We start from the raw sequence: 17,604 nt of genomic DNA, 5'->3' as shown, positions 1-17,604 counted from the left end.
CGTTGCCCGAGTCCTCTGGCCACACCCCGGGGAGTCACGCCTACGCGTCCCGCGGGCGCAATCCAGGACAACTTTAGGCGGGGCAGGGCCTTGGGTGGTGGGCGGGGCAGGACGCGGGCGGCCGACGACGACGGGTCGGAAAAAACCGAGAGGTTTCTCTTCCCCGGGTTGAGTCAGCAGCGCGCGGGGGAGGCGTGCGGCGCGGCCAGCCCAGCTCTTAGTGTGGAGCGCGGGGTCAGGACCCGGAACTTTGGGCGAGAGCAGGGCAAGCGGCTGGGGTTGGGTCTGAAGCGGGCGCGGGACCTAGTGCTGGGCTGTTAGGGGTGTGTTTGGGTCACTCCTTTGTCCTGCTCCCCAAGATGGAGAGGAGGTAAACTACTCCTTTCTCATCGGACCTGCCGAAGCCTTCGTTGAATCGAGCGCCTCTGACTTGCTAGCAGGCCGGGGAGGGAGTTCATGGACAGAGTTGGCTAAAAGGAGAGTTCGAGATCTCCAGAATCTAGGAATGTCAGAAATGTGGCTTGGGTCCTGAAGCCCCCGGAGGACAGTGGGTGATCCTCCAATACAACGCATCCTCATCTTTGAGATCCCTTGAAAGTCCAAGACTTTGGTGCAAGGTGTAGGAGAGACAGTGGTAAGGACTGGGTGAAGAACGGTGGCCTCCGCTTACCACCTGTGTGACTTTGGACAAGTTCTTTAATTTCTCTGTGCCTCAGTTTCCTCATTTGAGAAAGTGGAATGAAAAGAGCATCTATTTTATAGGTGGGATAGTGAGGATTAAGTGAGTTTGATATATGCCAAGAACCTGGCCCATCATAAGCACTGCTTAACATTAGCTGTTATTAAAAAAAATACTATTAGTGAATGTTTAATAATATTAATGAGTATTAGTGAATAAAATCTGTCCAAGAAATATACTGTTAGAGGCCGGAAGAAAGAAAGCTTAATCTTATACAGGGCATCTAGAAAGACTACATGCATGGAATTGGTGGAATTTGATCTAAATTTTGAAAAATAATAGATGTGATGTCATTCAGTCCTTCAGTGAATGTTTCCAGAGCATTTATTATGTACCAGCCACTGTTTGGGCTCAGAGAATGGTTCCAGTTTAGTCTACGTCATAGTAAGGGAGCAATGCCAGTAACCAAACACTCATGGAAGAGGTTTTCAGATGAGTAGGCGGGGGTGAAGTTACTGTAGCAGCAGCTAAAGCACAGAGAGAGAATGCATTGGGACTTGGGAGTGTGGAGGTGGAGCATGGGGGCCTCAATTGGCCTGATAAGACCTTTATGTCAACGTCAAGGGGTAGCCACTGTAGGGTTTTTTTTTTTTTTTTTTTTTTCCGGTACGCGGGCGTCTCACTGTTGTGGCCTCTCCCGTTGCGGAGCACCTCTCCCGTTGCGGAGCACAGGCTCCGGACGCGCAGGCTCAGCGGCCATGGCTCACGGGCCCAGCCGCTCCGCGGCATGTGGGATCCTCCCGGACCGGGGCACGAACCCGCGTCCCCCACATCGGCAGGCGGATTCTCAACCACTGCGCCACCAGGGAAGCCCGCCACTGTAGGTTTTGAAAGGCACAATAACATGGCTGAATCTGAGGTTTTGGAAGGGTACTTTGGGGAATACAAAAAAATAACTGATATTTGTTGAGTGTCCACTATGTGCCAGGCATGGGTAGTTCTAAGGACTTTGCAATAATCTTACATGATGGGTATTGTTGTTATCATCTCCATTTTACAGTCGAGACACAGGGAGATTAATTTGCTCAAGATCACACAGGTGATCATATTGGAAAAGCTTCAGAGCCCTCCTTCTTAACTACTAGTCTACATCCCTTTCAGTTATACCCGACAACTACTTATAGTCTGGTTAAGGAGTCAAGGTTAGCACGCTCAACACAAAACAGTTACACAGCGGTAATAAAGCACTGAATTTTGTGGGTACACTTTACATAAATTCTTTCCTTAGCTGGCCATGAGAGGAAAACATTTAATCATATTCTGTTTGTTCCATTTTTACCTTTTTATAGCATAAAGAACACAATAGTGACAACAACAGAAAAAACAAATCACCCAGTTTCACTTTTCTTGGAGAAGATATAATATTTTCCACTTTTCATTTAAAACCCAAGCAAGTGGAATTTATTACCAGAATTTGTTTTCTTTCTCTCCCGCTCTGGCCTCTCAGTGCAGGCGGCCACCATTCTCAGATCCTACTAGCACTCTGCGGAGGAGTGGGTCCCCTACCCTTGTCATGTTGATATGAGACATCTCCCCCTCTGTACTACCCTTTAAAGACTAGGGTTATAATAAGTAACAATATCAGGGTGTGTCTCGTTTGTAAAAACTCACAGGTGACTCCTAATTTCACCTAAACTGCTGAGCACGGTGAGAAATGCTCCAGCTAGGCAGACAAGCTCTTGGGATCTTCTTTCTGTAACTTACAAATTGTGTGGTTTTGCAAATTAGGCAGCTTCTGCAGTCAGGCAACTGGTGTACATTTTCAGAGTGAAGTGTGGCTTTTTCTGTTTAGATGTAGAGGTGACTCAGGAGTGCATTGGAGCTTGCTGGGTGGAAATTCCGGTAAGGGGAGAGCTTGTGGGGAATTTGGAAGTGACTATGAAGCCCCCCCTGGTAATTATGGTAGGTACTTTTACCTTTAGAAAGTACTTTTGTTTCTGGGGTAATTTCCATGTGCTCAAACTTCTTTTGAGTGATTAGGGGTCTTTTAAGGCAAGTGTTTCTTGAACAACCACTGCGCTCTTAGTACTGTGCATTGTACAAAGTAGGCATGTGCATTTGCATTATTTTTGTATCCATACTTAGCTAATAGTTCTCTGGTGTTCATCGTGTGCCGGGTACTGTTCTCAGCACTTTACATGTTTTAATTCTCTTAATTCTCATAATGTCTCCTATAAGGTAGATGTTTACAGATGACAAAACTGAAGTACAGAGAAGCCAAGTTACCTGTAGTAAGTAGCCTTTAAGATGGCTCCACTGACCCCTCTTCTTGGTGTCTGCCCTCTGTGTCATCCCCTCCCTTCAAGTGAGAGCCAGAGGTGCTGACTCACTTTATTTATTTATAATTGAAATATAGTTGATTTACAATGTTGTGTTAGTTTCAGGTGTACAGCAGAGTAATTCAGTTGTACATACATATGTATATATATACATACATACATATATATTCTTTTTCAGGTTCTTTTCCATTATTGGTTATTACAAGGTGTTGACTATAGTTCCCTGTGCTATACAATAGGACCTTGTTGTTTATCTGTTTTATATATAGTAGTGTGTATCTGTTAATCTCAGTCTCCTAATTTATTCCCCCCACCCAGCCTTTAAATGAATAGATATGGCCAAAGTGATAGAATGGCGCTTCTGAGATTAGGTTACAAAAGACTAAGATTTCTGTTTAGCGCTCTTTCTCTGTCTTTCTCTCTCCGAGCCCTCTCTGTGGGTGAAGCCAGCTGCCACATACTAGCAGCCCTATGAAAAGCCTCACACCACAAGGAACTGATGTCTCTGGGCAACAGCCAGCAAAGACTCCAGGCCTGGCTGACAGTTTGATTGCACTTGTGAGAGCCTGAACCAGAAGATCCAGCTGAGCTAATGCACAGAAACTGTGAGACAATAAATGCCTGTTGTTTTAAGTCACTGAGTTTGGGGCAATTTGTTATACAGCAGCAATATGTAACTAATACACTTGTCCAACGTCAAAAGCTTGTGTGTCAAAAGAAATGCAAAGTATAGATCCTCTACTTTGTTTGTCTTACATTGTCTTTATCATAATGCTACTTAGGTATATAGAAACAGACCTAGGAATAAGGTTTTTATGATTATTTTTATATACAGCTACAGAAATTTTAAAAATGGAATACTAAAAAAATCTAGAAGTCGTTTTTATTTTGATTTAAATTTATATTTTTAAAATGATAACTTCATGTGATGGAAGATGTGCTAAAATGAAGTCATTTAGTTTGGAACAACTTCAGTACCCATCAACAGGAGAACAGCCTATGTAAAGACATCCTACAGAATCCTCTGAAATTCGGAAAAGATCTGTAAGGGAGATTTCTATATGAAAAAAGCAAGCTGCAGCCAAGAAGCCCCCAGATGATCCCATTTATGTAAATAGAACCAAGCAAAACAAAGCTACTGTTTTTTTACATGTGCAAAAGGGCATAGAAAGATTTGGAAGGAGACAGTGAACTGACAGCAGTGATGGGTTCTGGGGAAAGAGTGTGAATGGATGTGGAGGAGCTTTGCTTTGTATTTTCTATATTTCTGTAGTTTCTTTTTTTCTTTCGTCTTTTTTATCTTTCCCTATTTTCCCCCCCCCTTTTTTTTGCAATGAGGATTTATTCATGTGTTTCATGTGTAATTAAAAAAAAAGTGTTGTCTTTGCCTTCTAAGGTTATTTTAGTGTAGAATTTATTTAGCTGTAGGGTTGGTGCCAAAATGAGTGATACATAAAAGATCAGTCAGCCAGCCAGAAGAGCTGGTGCCTGTGCTGCCATGGGAAGGACCAGGAGCTTTGGCCAGGGCTTTGGGTCTGGGAGATGACTTGCTGAAATTTCGGTGTTTTAATAAGAGGAACTCAAAGGCAGTGTGTGCATAGAACTTGGAGACCCGGGAGAGGAAGAAATAGACAGGCTGGGGGGCCTGGTGCTCCAAGAGGGGCTTCCTGGGACAAGCGGAAATTCAGTCCTGGGCAGAGGTGAGGGTGGAGCTGTGAGCCAAGTAGTTGTGGCCATCGGTCAGCTGACCAAGTGCAAAGGTTTATTGAAGTCGATAGGGTCACGTTTGGAGGCCAAGGATAAAATCAAGCCCAGGCTTGACTTCTTGGGGAGTTAGTAGCCCAGAGGGGAATAATATTAGTGAGAGCTCACTCTTACACAGTGCTGCTATACATCTGACACCCTTTTAAGCACATAATGTTTAATCCTCATAAGAACCCTATGAGGCATGTGCTATGATCCTATTTCATAGATAAAGACAGTAAGCGTCTTGGAGGTTTAATATTTTGTCTTAGTCATAGAGCTGGTATGTGGCAGAACCTGGATTTGGCAGGTGGTTTTAACTCTGGTATTTGTGCTCTTAACTGCTCGGCTGTCCTTCCCGAAAGTCTTTGGAAACTCTAGTACAGTGTGGTAAATGCCATAATAGAGTTGGGAAACGAGAGGAGGGTGAAACTGGTGCTTCCTGGACAAGTATGAAGACGATATTAAGAAGAAAGGACATCCTTTGGGTCTTGAAGTAAGAGTGTGACAAGCAGAGAAGGCGGTAAAGAATGCAGCCCATAGAGAAGGAACAGTATACATGAAGGTGTGGAGCTCTTAAAACTTTTACTTTCAAAAAAAACCACAAAAAACAAAAAAGGCTTCCCTGGTGGCGCAGTGGTTGAGAGTCCGCCTGCCGATGCAGGGGACGCGGGTTCCTGCCCCGGCCCGGGAAGATCCCACGTGCCGCGGAGCGGCTGGGCCCGTGAGCCGTGGCTGCTGGGCCTGCGCGTCCGGAGCCTGTGCTCCGCAACGGGAGAGGCCACGGCAGTGAGAGGCCCGCGTACCGCAAAAAACAAAAAAACAAAAAAAAAAACCACAAACTTTTACTTTCCCTGGGAGTCTCCTGTCCGCTCTCCTTTATGTACACCCTAATCAGACCCCTGCTTTCCTCCTTTTTCTGAACTAGCTGATGAGGTAGAGTTGCATACCAGGCAGCTCTCCCAGGACTGTTTACTCCTAGGTCTCTCGCTTCATGAGACAAACAACATTTAGTCCTTTGAAGTGAAGAAAGGCAGAGCGGAAAGGGTCCCCAGTACCGCCCCCCTTCTCCCTGCATCCCTAGGCTTGGTCGAGGATTCCCCAGAGAGGCTCTTCCATGTAGGGCCCAACACAGAACAAGAATCATTGAGAACCAGCAAAACTGACATAACCTTGAGGCCTCAAATAATACATTCCTCTCCTTCAACATCAATTTCATCAGATTAAAAATCCAATAACAGGCTGTCATTGAGTCTGAGAAAAGAGATGGTAATAAAAAGGAGAATCTGATTCCATAATGGAAAGCAGGTGATTTTTAAAATTAGTTTCTCCAGCCGTCTGTGCTACAGAAATTCAGAAAAGGCAGAAAAGCCTGCGCATGTATCTTTCTCCCCAGTTCTCCTGACTTCCCCCCGACACACCGTCCTTCCCCTTCTGTTTTCTTGGACTTGGTGCGCGGCCCCACCATGGCCTCTGTTGGCCTGCCTGGGACTCGCCGAGTTATGCTCACTTCTCCCTCCTACCGGCTCAGCCTAGCTCTCTCCTCAGCATCCCACAGTCTGCCCCCCACGCCATCCCCGCAGCCCTGCATAAGTCAGCTGGGGACTCTGCATCTTGCTGCTCTGTCACTGGCTTCCCTCCTCCAGCACCTCTTTGCCACCTCTGAAGCACAGATAGAAATAACTGGTAAATGAATGGCTGGATACCATGTAATAACATGTAAATCATTTACCTTATCACTGTATTCACCGAGTATAAAATAAGTGCTTGGGGTGTGCGCTGTCTTGGGTTAAGTCTGCCTGGGCTCTTTCGATTGCATGGAACTTATTTCAGACTAATGCAGGGGTCTCACGTGGAAAACAAGGGTAGACAGTGCTAGCAGGCCTTGACATTGGAATCAGCAACTCGAAAGCCTCCTGGAAGAGGCAACTTGTGCTCTCCAATTCTTCCCCATAGTCTAGTGTTTGTTTTTCTTCCTCTTTCTGCAAAATGGCTCTCGCTGCTTCCCAGAGCCCAGGGTCAAGTGTAGCCAGCCTGCACATTTGGAGTTTATGGTCCCCTGGAAGATGAGTCACTGCGAGATCTCAGTTTCAAGCCCAGGTCTCAGGAGAGAATCTGATTGGCTCTGCGTCGGGCAGCTGACCATCCCCTGTCCAGTCGCTAAGGCCAGGTTGGCAGCCTTGCTCAATGCGAACTTGGCCACTAGTTGTCCATCCTTGTCCCGGTGGAAAGAATTCTGAGAAGGGGAGTTTGGGGCTGGCCAGATACTCCTAAAGTTGTCTGTTAAGTTGTCTCTTGTCTGTAAGGAAGGACATGACCTCTAGCTTCTCAGCAGTTAAGCTCCATTGGGGAAATTGAGTAGCGAGTTGGGTTTACTTCAAACAAGTGTGGAATATTCAATTTTATGAAAGAACTTGGAGATTATGGTGGAAGTGCTGACTTCAAGGAAGTTCAAGTCTTTGAGTTTTGGAAAGAATGGTTATTTCAGATGAGAAGTATAGAAGGGTTCCTAACAAGTTAGGAAACTCATGGGTTCCTAACAAGAATGAGTGAGGGTAGTAAAGACTCCTTCCTAGGGCAGATTCAGTTTTGAATGGTGAGGGTTGAGATTAGGTGGGTAAAGTGGGAACATTCACCGGAAGGCTTTGAACACCAAATAAATAAGCTCAGACTTACCCCATTAAGGACAGTGAATTGGGGTGGTTAAATGGAGACTGAGTGTGTTCTGGAATCAGACACCTCTGCATTTGAGTCTGTCTCATCTTGTAGTTTATGTGATTTGGGCAGATTCCTTACTATAGAATCTCAGTATCGTCATCTAGAAAATGGGGATAATTGTACCAGCCTGTAGTGGGAATCTGTTATTTTTGTATGTCCAGCATCCATTCCCACTGCTGATAAATGCTCCTTGGTGTCACTTTGGGGGACCAGTCTGTGGTTTGGATAGGATTGACCCCATCTCCTGTCTTGGGGATGAACCGATGATGATTCTGGCCAGGGCTACCCATATAGCACCTATACTTCCATCTTTTGGAAATTATTGTAATTCGTATACTACAGATCTGTGATATCTGGTATGCATGGTGCCACCTATATGTGGTGCTTTATGTACTACATAACCTGACTAACTGCTCTAAGTTGCTCTGATCCTGGCCGGCTAAAACAGTCTATCCCCTGGCCACAGATCAGGGAAAAGGGAGTGACCCAAGCCCAACCAATGGGAGGTAATTGTATCACATAAAGAGTCTGTCTGGGAGTAATGCCAACACAGCAGAGAAGAGAGCTGGGCGACAGAGAGAGACATAAATGTATCATGTGCGCTCCTTGATCCAGCTATGCCTGAAGCTATAGAGTTACTACTAAAATTTATCAGTCACGTTATCTAAAAATTGTTGAGAGAGACGGTTCTCCATGGATCCCTCATGCTCCTATATATATATATAGCTGAGTGTGCCAAGAGCCCAAGGGCCATTCTTCACAGTTATGTTTGCAGCGAATAACCTTGAAGGATGAGGTGATGTCTGCCTCCGGGACAAACAGGAGGCTTTCTTATTGCTTGCTAGAAAAGTGATGGATTCCCCAAGCGTAGTATTCCTCAGCTGTGATGCAAACCTCCTATGCGCAGAGCACCCATCTGAGCCATATCATGTCACCCCCAAGGACTCAGGGGTCAAGGGAACCAAAGTAAATATGCTCATGTGCATGCTGCTTGCTGGGCTACAAGTAGTCAAGTCTTTTGTCTCTGATCCAGGGGTCTTGTGTCTTCTGCCGGCATCTCTAGAGCAGTAACAGTCTAACTTATTAGCTTGTAAGTAGGGTAAAATTAAATACTAGACCTGACAATAAACCTCTCCTTATTTTTGTTTTTAAGGCAGAAAAAAATTGAGATTTTGTCACTTGCAACAAAAAGTTCTAACAAATTGTCTCCCGCTTCAAATGAGATTTCATTTATACTGGGCTCCCAGGTATGTGTAGTCCTATGATAGATTGTTTTACTAAACAGCTTTATTGAAGTTTAATTGACATACAGTAAGCCACACTTATTTAAAGTGTACAATTTGACACGTTTTGACCTAGGTATGCACCAGTGAAACCGCAACCTAAAGATAGATGATTTTTCCTCTTATCACACTTATTTTTAACACTTTTACTATGGAAATATTAAAACATATATAACAGTAGAGAAAACAATATAATAAACTCCCAGGTACCTATCACACATCATATCAACCTTTTGCCACTTTTGTTTCATTAACCTTCCTCCTACTTTTAAAAATGTTGCTGGAATATTTTAAAGGAAATTCCAGATATGATACTATTTTACACACAAATAGTTCAGCCTATAGCTTTAACAGATAAGAACATTTTTCTTTAATATAACCACAGTAGCATTATCACAGCCAACAAAATTAACAATATATATATTTTTAAATAAATGTATTTATTTATTTACTTTTGGCTGCGTTGGGTCTTTGTTGCTGTGTGCGGGCTTTCTCTAGTTGCAGCGAGCGGGGGGCTACTCTTCGTTGCCATGAGCGGGCTTCTCCTTGTGGTGGCTTCTCTTGTTGCAGAGCGCGGGCTGTAGGCGCACAGGCTTCAGTAGTTGCAGCACGTGGGCTCAGTAGTTGTGGTGCACGGGCTCTAGAGCGCAGGCTCAGTAGTTGTGGCGCACGGGCTTAGTTGCTCCGCAGCATGTGGGATCTTCCCGGACCAGGGCTCGAACCCGTGTCCCCTGCATTGGCAGGCAGATTCTTAACCGCTGAGCCACCAGGGAAGCCCCTTAACAATATTTTAAAAATACCATCCAAAAGACAATCTCTGGTATTCAGTTTCCCCAAATGACTACAAAAACATCTTTATATGGTTTGATTTTTGAAATCAAAATTCAAACAGGGTCCGCAGATTGCATTTACACAGATAATATGTCCCTTGAGAATCCTTTAATCTATAAACATCTCTCCTCCCCTTTATTTTCCCTTACCATTGTTTGGTTGCAGGAACTGAATCCTTCACGTAGAATTTCGCAAATTAGATTAGGTTAATTGCATTCTTCCTTTGATGGAGAGAGGTATTCCTCTATTTCTCCTATTTCCACTAAACTGGGAGTTAGTTGGGTCTAGAGCTGCACTGTCCATATGGCAACCACTAAACATGTGGGGCAATTAGGCGTATTCATTATGGTTAATCTGAACTGAAGTGTGCTGTAAGTGTAAAATACACACCAGATTTCAAGGACTGAAAAAAGAGAATGTAGAACAATTTATTAATATTTTATATTGATTCATATTAAAATGATAATATTTAGGATATATTAGCTAGATAAAATACACTTAAAAATTAATTTCCCATCTTTATTGTTGTTTTTTTAAAATGTGGCTACTAGAAAATTTTAAATCACATAGGTCGCTTGTATTTTCTTTCCATTGGGCAGTGCTGGTCTAGGGGCTTAATTTGACAAGAGTACTTCTGAGGTGATGTGGTATACTTCTTCTTGCATCACACCTGGAGATACATATTATCCAGCTCTCCTACTTTTAATGATGTTAAGATTGATCAGTGGTGAGAAAGAAAGAAACAGGTCCTGACAGGAGTGGGCCTGGCATTCATGGCTAAAACTTGGGTGTTTCATTGAGCATCAGAAATTTCACAGAACACAGACAGCACGCAGGATCACTCTGTGACGGTAATGGAACAAGAGAAAAATACAAGGACTCCTGAATCATGTGTGAGCACATATAACTAGAAGAGCATTGTCCAAACCACAAAACTCCCTTCCCTGTGGGCTCATGTGAGTGGCTGCTGCTTCTTTACCAGTTACAGTTTTAGCTTCACTTTGTTCCTTCTGCCTTTTATATGAGAATTATTTAAAATACCCAATAATAGAATCACCCTGTTCCTGACAGCATCCAATGAAGAGCAAAGCCCTGTTTCCTTGAACTATCCCCCAAGTCATTATCAAGTCCAAATCTTATCAGTCCTTTCTGACACCCTTTTATTAAGACCTCCAGGGCTCCCTTTGGTGTGTGTTCTCCCCTGTTACAATGAGACAATAAACACAACTTTGTTTGAATGCAGGTGTGTTTCCAATAGACTCTGGCTAGAGAGCATGACAGTGGGTTTAGGCAGTGTCAACCTCATCCTTCCATTATTATTTCTATCATTAGTAAGGTTGTTCACTAGATTTTTAAGCAGGGGTACAACTTAATGCAATTAGATGTTTTGGGAATTACACAGTTAGTAGCTGTTGGTAACCCTTGTGAAACTGGACTTATCAGTCCAACCAGTTTTTGAAGTCTTTTTACAAATAGACCTAAGCCTATCTGCTCATGGTGTTGGTTTGTTGGCGCCGCTGTAAAATAGGACCATACTCTGGGTGGCTTAAATAACAGTCTCATTGTCTTGCAGTTCTGGAGGGTAGAAGTCCAGGATCAAGGTATTGGCAGGGTTGATTCCTTCTGAGGGCTATGAGACAGATCTGTTCCATGCCTCTGCCCTAGCTTCTGGTGGTTTGATGGCCATCTTTGTGTTGCTTACTTTTAGACGCATTACCCTGATCTTTGCGTTCATTACACGTGGGTTCTTTCTGTTGTCTCTATCTACCTCCAAATCTCCCCTTTTTATAAGGACACCAGTTATACTGGATTAGAGCCTATCCTAATGACTTCATTTTAACTTGATTACCTTTGTGAAGACCCTGTCTCCAAATAAGGTCGCGTTCTGAGGTACTGAGGGTTCGGACTTCAACATATGCATTTTTCGAGGATACAGTTCAACTCATAATAGTCTTCATAACTATCAGATTCTTTCCGGTGGGTATTGGTAGCCACCAGCCTTAGAGTTCAGTAACAGTGGATGCTTCTTGACAATCTCACTATAACTTGTTTATATTCAAAGTGAGTCTTTAGCCTGACTCTGTACACATATGGACATTTATTTAAAAAACATTTATCAATGAGGAGAAAAAGTTCACACAACCTGTTCTATAATCTCAGGAAGTCCCAGTTCTCTTTGTGGGGGGGCCTCTAGCCACATCTTGTTTGAAGGATTCATCTTAGACAGATGCCCCAGCTAGAGTAGACTGAATACACGACTGCTCGGGAAAATTGTATAAAGGTGAGATTGGATTAGTCAAGGAAGGCTTTTTGGGGAAGTAAGGCAAAACCAGTTACTAGTGAATTATTTCATTTGACAGTGTGCGTGTGTGTGTATATACGTATGTGTGTATTTTTTCTTTCTTTCTTTCTTTCTTCCTTTCTTTAGCTCTTTCTTTCTTCCTTCCTTCCTTCCTTTCCTTTCCTTTTCTTTTCTTTTTTTTTTTTTTTTTTTACCTATAATAAGCCCATTGACCTGAGTAGGTCAAAGTGATTCTTGGTACTCTACAACTCAGACTTGGGATATTAGATATCATTTAAGGAGACTTTGTTAGCTTTTAGAATTTGTGCTTGGTGAGGAAGCAGAGTGTTGGTTTTGCATGCAGATGTGCGTGCCGGCTTCAACTCAGAAAAGTCTTGTGTCCTACCAGTTAAGCTCTGTACCTTCTGTAGTGCCACTTGGAGTAAAATGGCTATTTACACGACTAGAGTCTAAACAAAGATGCACATTCCTTTCTGTTCAGTAAGAAAAGGGAAGAGCATACTGATTTCATATGAAAATACCTTGATTAAAGCATTCAAATCCTAAACATTGCCATAGGCAGGTAATTCAAATGAAGCCCACAGGCAAATTAGCTGTACTTCACTGGATGGACTGTGCTTCATCGAAATTCCCAGACTTCCTGCCCAGGGAGGGTAATGGAGGATGTAGCTGCTTCCCTTTGTCTGGGATGAAAACACATGCTGAACAGAAGTGGGGGATGGGACAAACTGCAGTGTCCACAAAAGGCCAGGCAACTAAAGTCAGCAAATGTAGCCAGGTGATATGAGTCAGTGGGATAAAAGGGGGCAGACCTGGCCCCATCGAAGGGGTAAGGCTACCAACCAGCCCCAGTGGGCAATGGCAACTGTCCATCCAAGGTTGCCAGATGTTCCAGCATGTCCAGAGTTGCCAGAAGACACAATATTTTGTCTTAGGGGGCAGATCTGGCCCCATCGAAGGGGTAAGGCTACCAACCAGCCCCAGTGGGCACTGGCAATGGCAACTGTCCATCCAAGGTTGCCAGATGTTCCAGCATGTCCAGAGTTGCCAGAAGACACAATATTTTGTCTTTCCTTAAAGCTGGAAATCCAGATTTTTATGTGACATTTCTTTTTTTTTTTGCCGTACGCGGGCCTCTCACCGTCGTGGCCTCTCCCCTTGCGGAGCACAGGCTCCGGACGCGCAGGCTCAGTGGCCATGGCTCACGGGCCCAGCCGCTCCGCGGCACGTGGGATCCTCCCGGACCGGGGCACGAACCCGTGTCCCCTGCATCGGCAGGCGGACTCTCAACCACTGCGCCACCAGGGAAGCCCAAAGTTTCTTGATTGTTGAGTGTTTGTAATGAATTCAACATTTTTAAAGCTTCATAGGCTGAACAAAACATCCATCTGTGCAATGTGGACATTTAAGCCATTGGTTTTTCTCGGAAAAAATAAGGGTTTTAGACACACCCGGGAAAAAAGTTCAGCAAAATTAATTATTGGCTACGTAACATGGGGTAGGTATTTAAGATATACGAATCTTATTTTTCTGATAAGTACAGATGAGGGATTCTTTACCTTTTTAGTAGGGTTATTGTGAATGTTGAATGAGAGAAGGTATTTGACAAGGAATGCAAATACACCTGGCATTTAATTCAATAAAAGAGATAATTGTGTTTGTTCTTTTCAGACACCCTTTAGGTCAACGGATATAAACCGGGTGCTCACAGGTCAAATACAGCCCACAAATCCTTTTTAAAAAAAATAATATATAATTAACATATAGCATTGTATTAGTTTTAGGCATACGACCTAACGATTTGGTATTTGTATGTTTTGTGAACTGATCACCACAGTAACCCTAGTAAACATCTATTACCACACGTAGTTACAGATTTTTTTTTCTTGTGATGAGAAGTTTTAAGACACAAATATTTGAACAAATTTTTTGTGTGTGATTTTTTTTTCTCCTGTGTTTCAGCATGCCCTCCGCCATTCTGCTTACTCTCAAGACTGAGCATAAACAGAGTAGTTTGCCCAGAGGAACTTCGGTCTTCCCTTCTTTGCTCACCATGATCTGGTGTGATCATGTCAATTCAGGTTGTCAAGTCATTGTTTTCTTTAAAAAAATTATTAATTAATTAATTAATTCTTGGCTGTGTTGGGTCTTCGTTGCCGCGTGCGGGCTTTCTCTAGTTGTGGCAGGCGGGGGCTACTCTTTGTTGCGGTTCACAGGCTTCTTATTGTTGTGGCTTCTCTTGCTGCGGAGCACGGGCTCTAGGCGCGCGGGCTTCAGTAGTGTGGCACGTGGGCTCAGTAGTTGTGGCTCGCGGGCTCCAGAGCACAGGCTCAGTAGTTGTGGCGCACGGGCTTAGTTGCTCCGCGGCATGTGGGATCTTCCCGGGCCAGGGCTCAAACCCGTGTCCCCTGCATTGGCAGGCAGATTCTTAACCACTGCGCCACCAGGGAAGCCCATCAATTCATTGTAACTCTAGCCAGTAGTATAGCATTTGCATGAAATGATAATAATAGATTACTTAGCGAAACTGCAGGCAGCTACTATGATACACCTAAAAGACAGGCATTGCCATTGGGCCATTATTTTGTCCTCTGTCTCCGTGCCTGTGTGTGGAACTGCTAATACTTTTTACTCTCTTAATTCTTTGTTGCATCAAAGTCAGAGTGTCTTCTGTTTAAAGAGCAGAATCCCATGGCAACTTTCATCTCTGCGTTACTAAATAATGACATTGAGAGCATGTAAACTTTGCTGTTAAACACAATACTAGACAGATTATAGTAACCCATCCTTTTCAAAGTTTTACAAGTACGATTCAATATTCCTATCTCATTGGAACTTCAAAGCAGCCCTATTTCCATCCCCCCTTCATGATGTGAAAAGTGAAATGCAGTGAAGAAACTAGACTTGCCTGTGGTTACAAAGCTCACAAATCTCTTTTTAGGGAAGCCTCCAACTGTCTAGAGTGGCATGTCAGCCTCCTCCCTTGCAATGAGGCATGAGTTCTTCAGTTGGTCCTTGTCCCCACCAGTCTGCTATTTTCAGTTTTGGTACATGCCTGATCCCTTAGCCATCTCAGTTTGTGACCCCAGTGTATAGGATATTCACCTGACCCTGAATGTCATATAGTGACTCTGACTGCCATATTTCCAATCCCTTCTGCATCAGACTGTTCAGTGATAAGAAGCTTGATAACACTGACTGTGGAGAATCAATAGAGACAACATCACCTGTCCAGAACCTGGACAGTGCAATCAGGATGATAGTAAATTCAACCTCGTGGTTTTATATGGCTTCAGTTTCAGCCATGGCACCAAAGCATAAATGCTCATTTCCCTAGCATATTCTGTGCTAAAAGCATGGTGTAAAAATCCAGCAAATAGTGTTTCCTCTATCAAATAATAATTAAAAGGTTCTGTTTCAGGGGTTTGGGAAATATCATGGCTTCCCCAGGAAATGGCTGTGGAAAGACTTCCCAATGTGGCTTGACAGTAGGCGGTATGGAAATGAATGCAGTGGCCGTGAAAATATGCACAAGTCCCAGCTCCTGGGCCTCAATGAAATATAATGGGCGCCTGGTGGATCTTAACATTTTCAAGCCTGGAAAATTGTGGTTTGGGGAGTTGTAAGTAGTTTATGCTTCCTAGGGCAGAGTTTGCAATTTGTCCTTGGGGCTGAATCAGTTATAGTCATTTGGTGCAAGCAACAGAAACAGACTTTGGTTGATTTAGCAAAAGGGGTTTTTCTGGGAGGCTATGGGTTAGCTTAGAGAACAGGAATAAAAATGCGTGGACTGTGGTCTTTGATAGAACTAGGAAACAGGGGGCAAGAGCTACCAGACAGTCTCTTTGGGACTGCTTTTAGGGTGAATGATTGTTCATCTTCCGCCTCAGAGTCACTCAGCTCAAGGTTTGGATTCAAGGGAAGAATGTTTGGTTTTCTAACGGGTCTCTCACTCATGCCTGGGAGGAAGTGCGCTTTGATTGGCAGTCTCACGGTGACTGCCTGCCATGGGGTTGCATAGTCAAAATCAAATTCTGATGCTGATTCTAAAAGACAAGGGCACAATGCCAAGAAGCCATCTTCCCTTTGTTCCAGGAGGGACTACTTCCCCAGACCTACTGGTTAAAAGAAGATGTGGCACATATATACAATGGAATATTACTCAGACATAAAAAGAAATGAAACTGAGTTATTTGTAATGAGGTGGATGGACCTGGAGTCTGTCATACAGAGTGAAGTAAGTCAGAAGGAGAAAAACAAATACCGTATGCTAACACATATATATGGAATCTAAGAAAAAAAAAATGTCATGAAGAGAGGTGCTTTGTGACCACCTATGGGAGGGAGGGAGACACAAGAGGGAAGAGATATGGGAACATATGTATATGTATAACTGATTCACTTTGTTGTAAAGCAGAAACTAACACACCATCGTAAAACAGTTATACTCCAATAAAGATGTTAAAAAAAAAAAGACTAAGACAAATACCTACTGTTTAGGGGATGGGATTCAAGCAGACCTGCGTCAAATTCCCAAGAAAGAGCATCGAACTGTCTAAGATTGGGTCAGATGCCCCCTCTTGGTTCAGGGACTCTGCTGTAAGCAGCTTGTTACCTTAAGAGGTAAACTGAGTGATTAAAGGCTTTGAGCAAGATTTTGTAAAGGATAATTAACTGAGAGGATTTTCAGTAATGGCAGGAACTCTAATTCACTCCCCTGGAGGGGAGGAAAAATGAGTTCTGATTGTTGAGATTGAGAAGGGGCTGGGGATGCAGAGTTCAGCCTCCTCTTTCTCTCTGGAAGCCAGTTGGCAGAGAGGAAGCCAAGGGGAATCTGACATTGCTTTCTAGTGCAGAGGTTCTTAAAGTACAGTCCTCAGAACATAGGGGTCCCCAAGACCCTCTCAGGGGGCCAGCAAGATAGATGTATTTTCATAACAGTGCTAAGATGTTATTTGCCTTTTTCACTGTGTTGACATTTGCACTGATGGTGCAAACACAAAGGTGGGTGAAACTGCTTGTGCCTTAGCATGAATCAGGGCAGAGACACCAAACTGTCCTAGTAGTCATTATGTTCTTTCCTGACACACACCCAGGAAAAAAGAAAAAAAAACCCAAAAGGGTTTCATTTAAGAATGACTTTGATGAACATTGTTAATTTTCTCACACCTATGGTTGAGTGTACTTTTGCTGCATCCGGGAACACAGTGGTTGTCTAGAGGAAAAGCATTTGTGCTATTGTTTGAGTTGTGAGCTGAACTAGATTCTCCCTCCAGAACATCATTTTACTTGCCACTCATTACTGACAAACTATGATTATTCAGATTGGGCATTTGGCAAACATTTTCTCTTACGAAGTGACAGTCACTTCAAGGAAACTGACAGTATTTGTTGCTAATGATAAAACTGTGTTTACAAGGAAAAATTAGAATTTTAGGAAAATTGTATCTGCCACCATAGGCTTTACAGCTTTCTAATACTTAAAGACTTTTCTACCTGTGAGATGCAGCAAAAGCAGTTCTAAGAGGGAAGTTTATAGCTATACAAGCCTACCTCAAGAAACAAGAAATATCTCAAATAAACAATCTAACCTTACACCTAAAGGAACTAAAGAAAGAAGAATAAACAAAACCCAAAGTTAGCAGAAGGAAAGAAATCATAAACATCAGAGCAGAAATAAATGAAATAGAAACAAAGAAAACAATAGCA

General features: G+C 43.3%; 1 long non-coding RNA gene across 3 annotated transcripts; it reads left to right on the top strand.

Annotated features, from left to right (window-relative positions):
* Window positions 1-138: 138 nt before the first annotated feature.
* LOC129391609 (uncharacterized) lies at window positions 139-14,044 on the top strand. Of its 3 annotated transcripts, XR_008616140.1 has the most exons (5): window positions 139-634; window positions 2,918-2,970; window positions 3,447-3,623; window positions 8,633-8,726; window positions 13,858-14,044. It is a non-coding gene; the product is annotated as an uncharacterized lncRNA (long non-coding RNA). The 3 variants fall into 3 exon arrangements; XR_008616170.1 differs by lacking the exon at window positions 2,918-2,970; XR_008616082.1 differs by lacking the exons at window positions 139-634; window positions 2,918-2,970 and having other exon boundaries at window positions 3,101-3,623.
* The last annotated feature ends 3,560 nt before the right edge of the window (window positions 14,045-17,604 follow it).

The sequence above is a fragment of the Physeter macrocephalus genome, chromosome 1 (assembly GCF_002837175.3).
Source record: "Physeter macrocephalus isolate SW-GA chromosome 1, ASM283717v5, whole genome shotgun sequence".
NCBI lineage: Eukaryota > Metazoa > Chordata > Mammalia > Artiodactyla > Physeteridae > Physeter > Physeter macrocephalus.
This window is presented reverse-complemented; position numbering and strand designations above follow the sequence as displayed.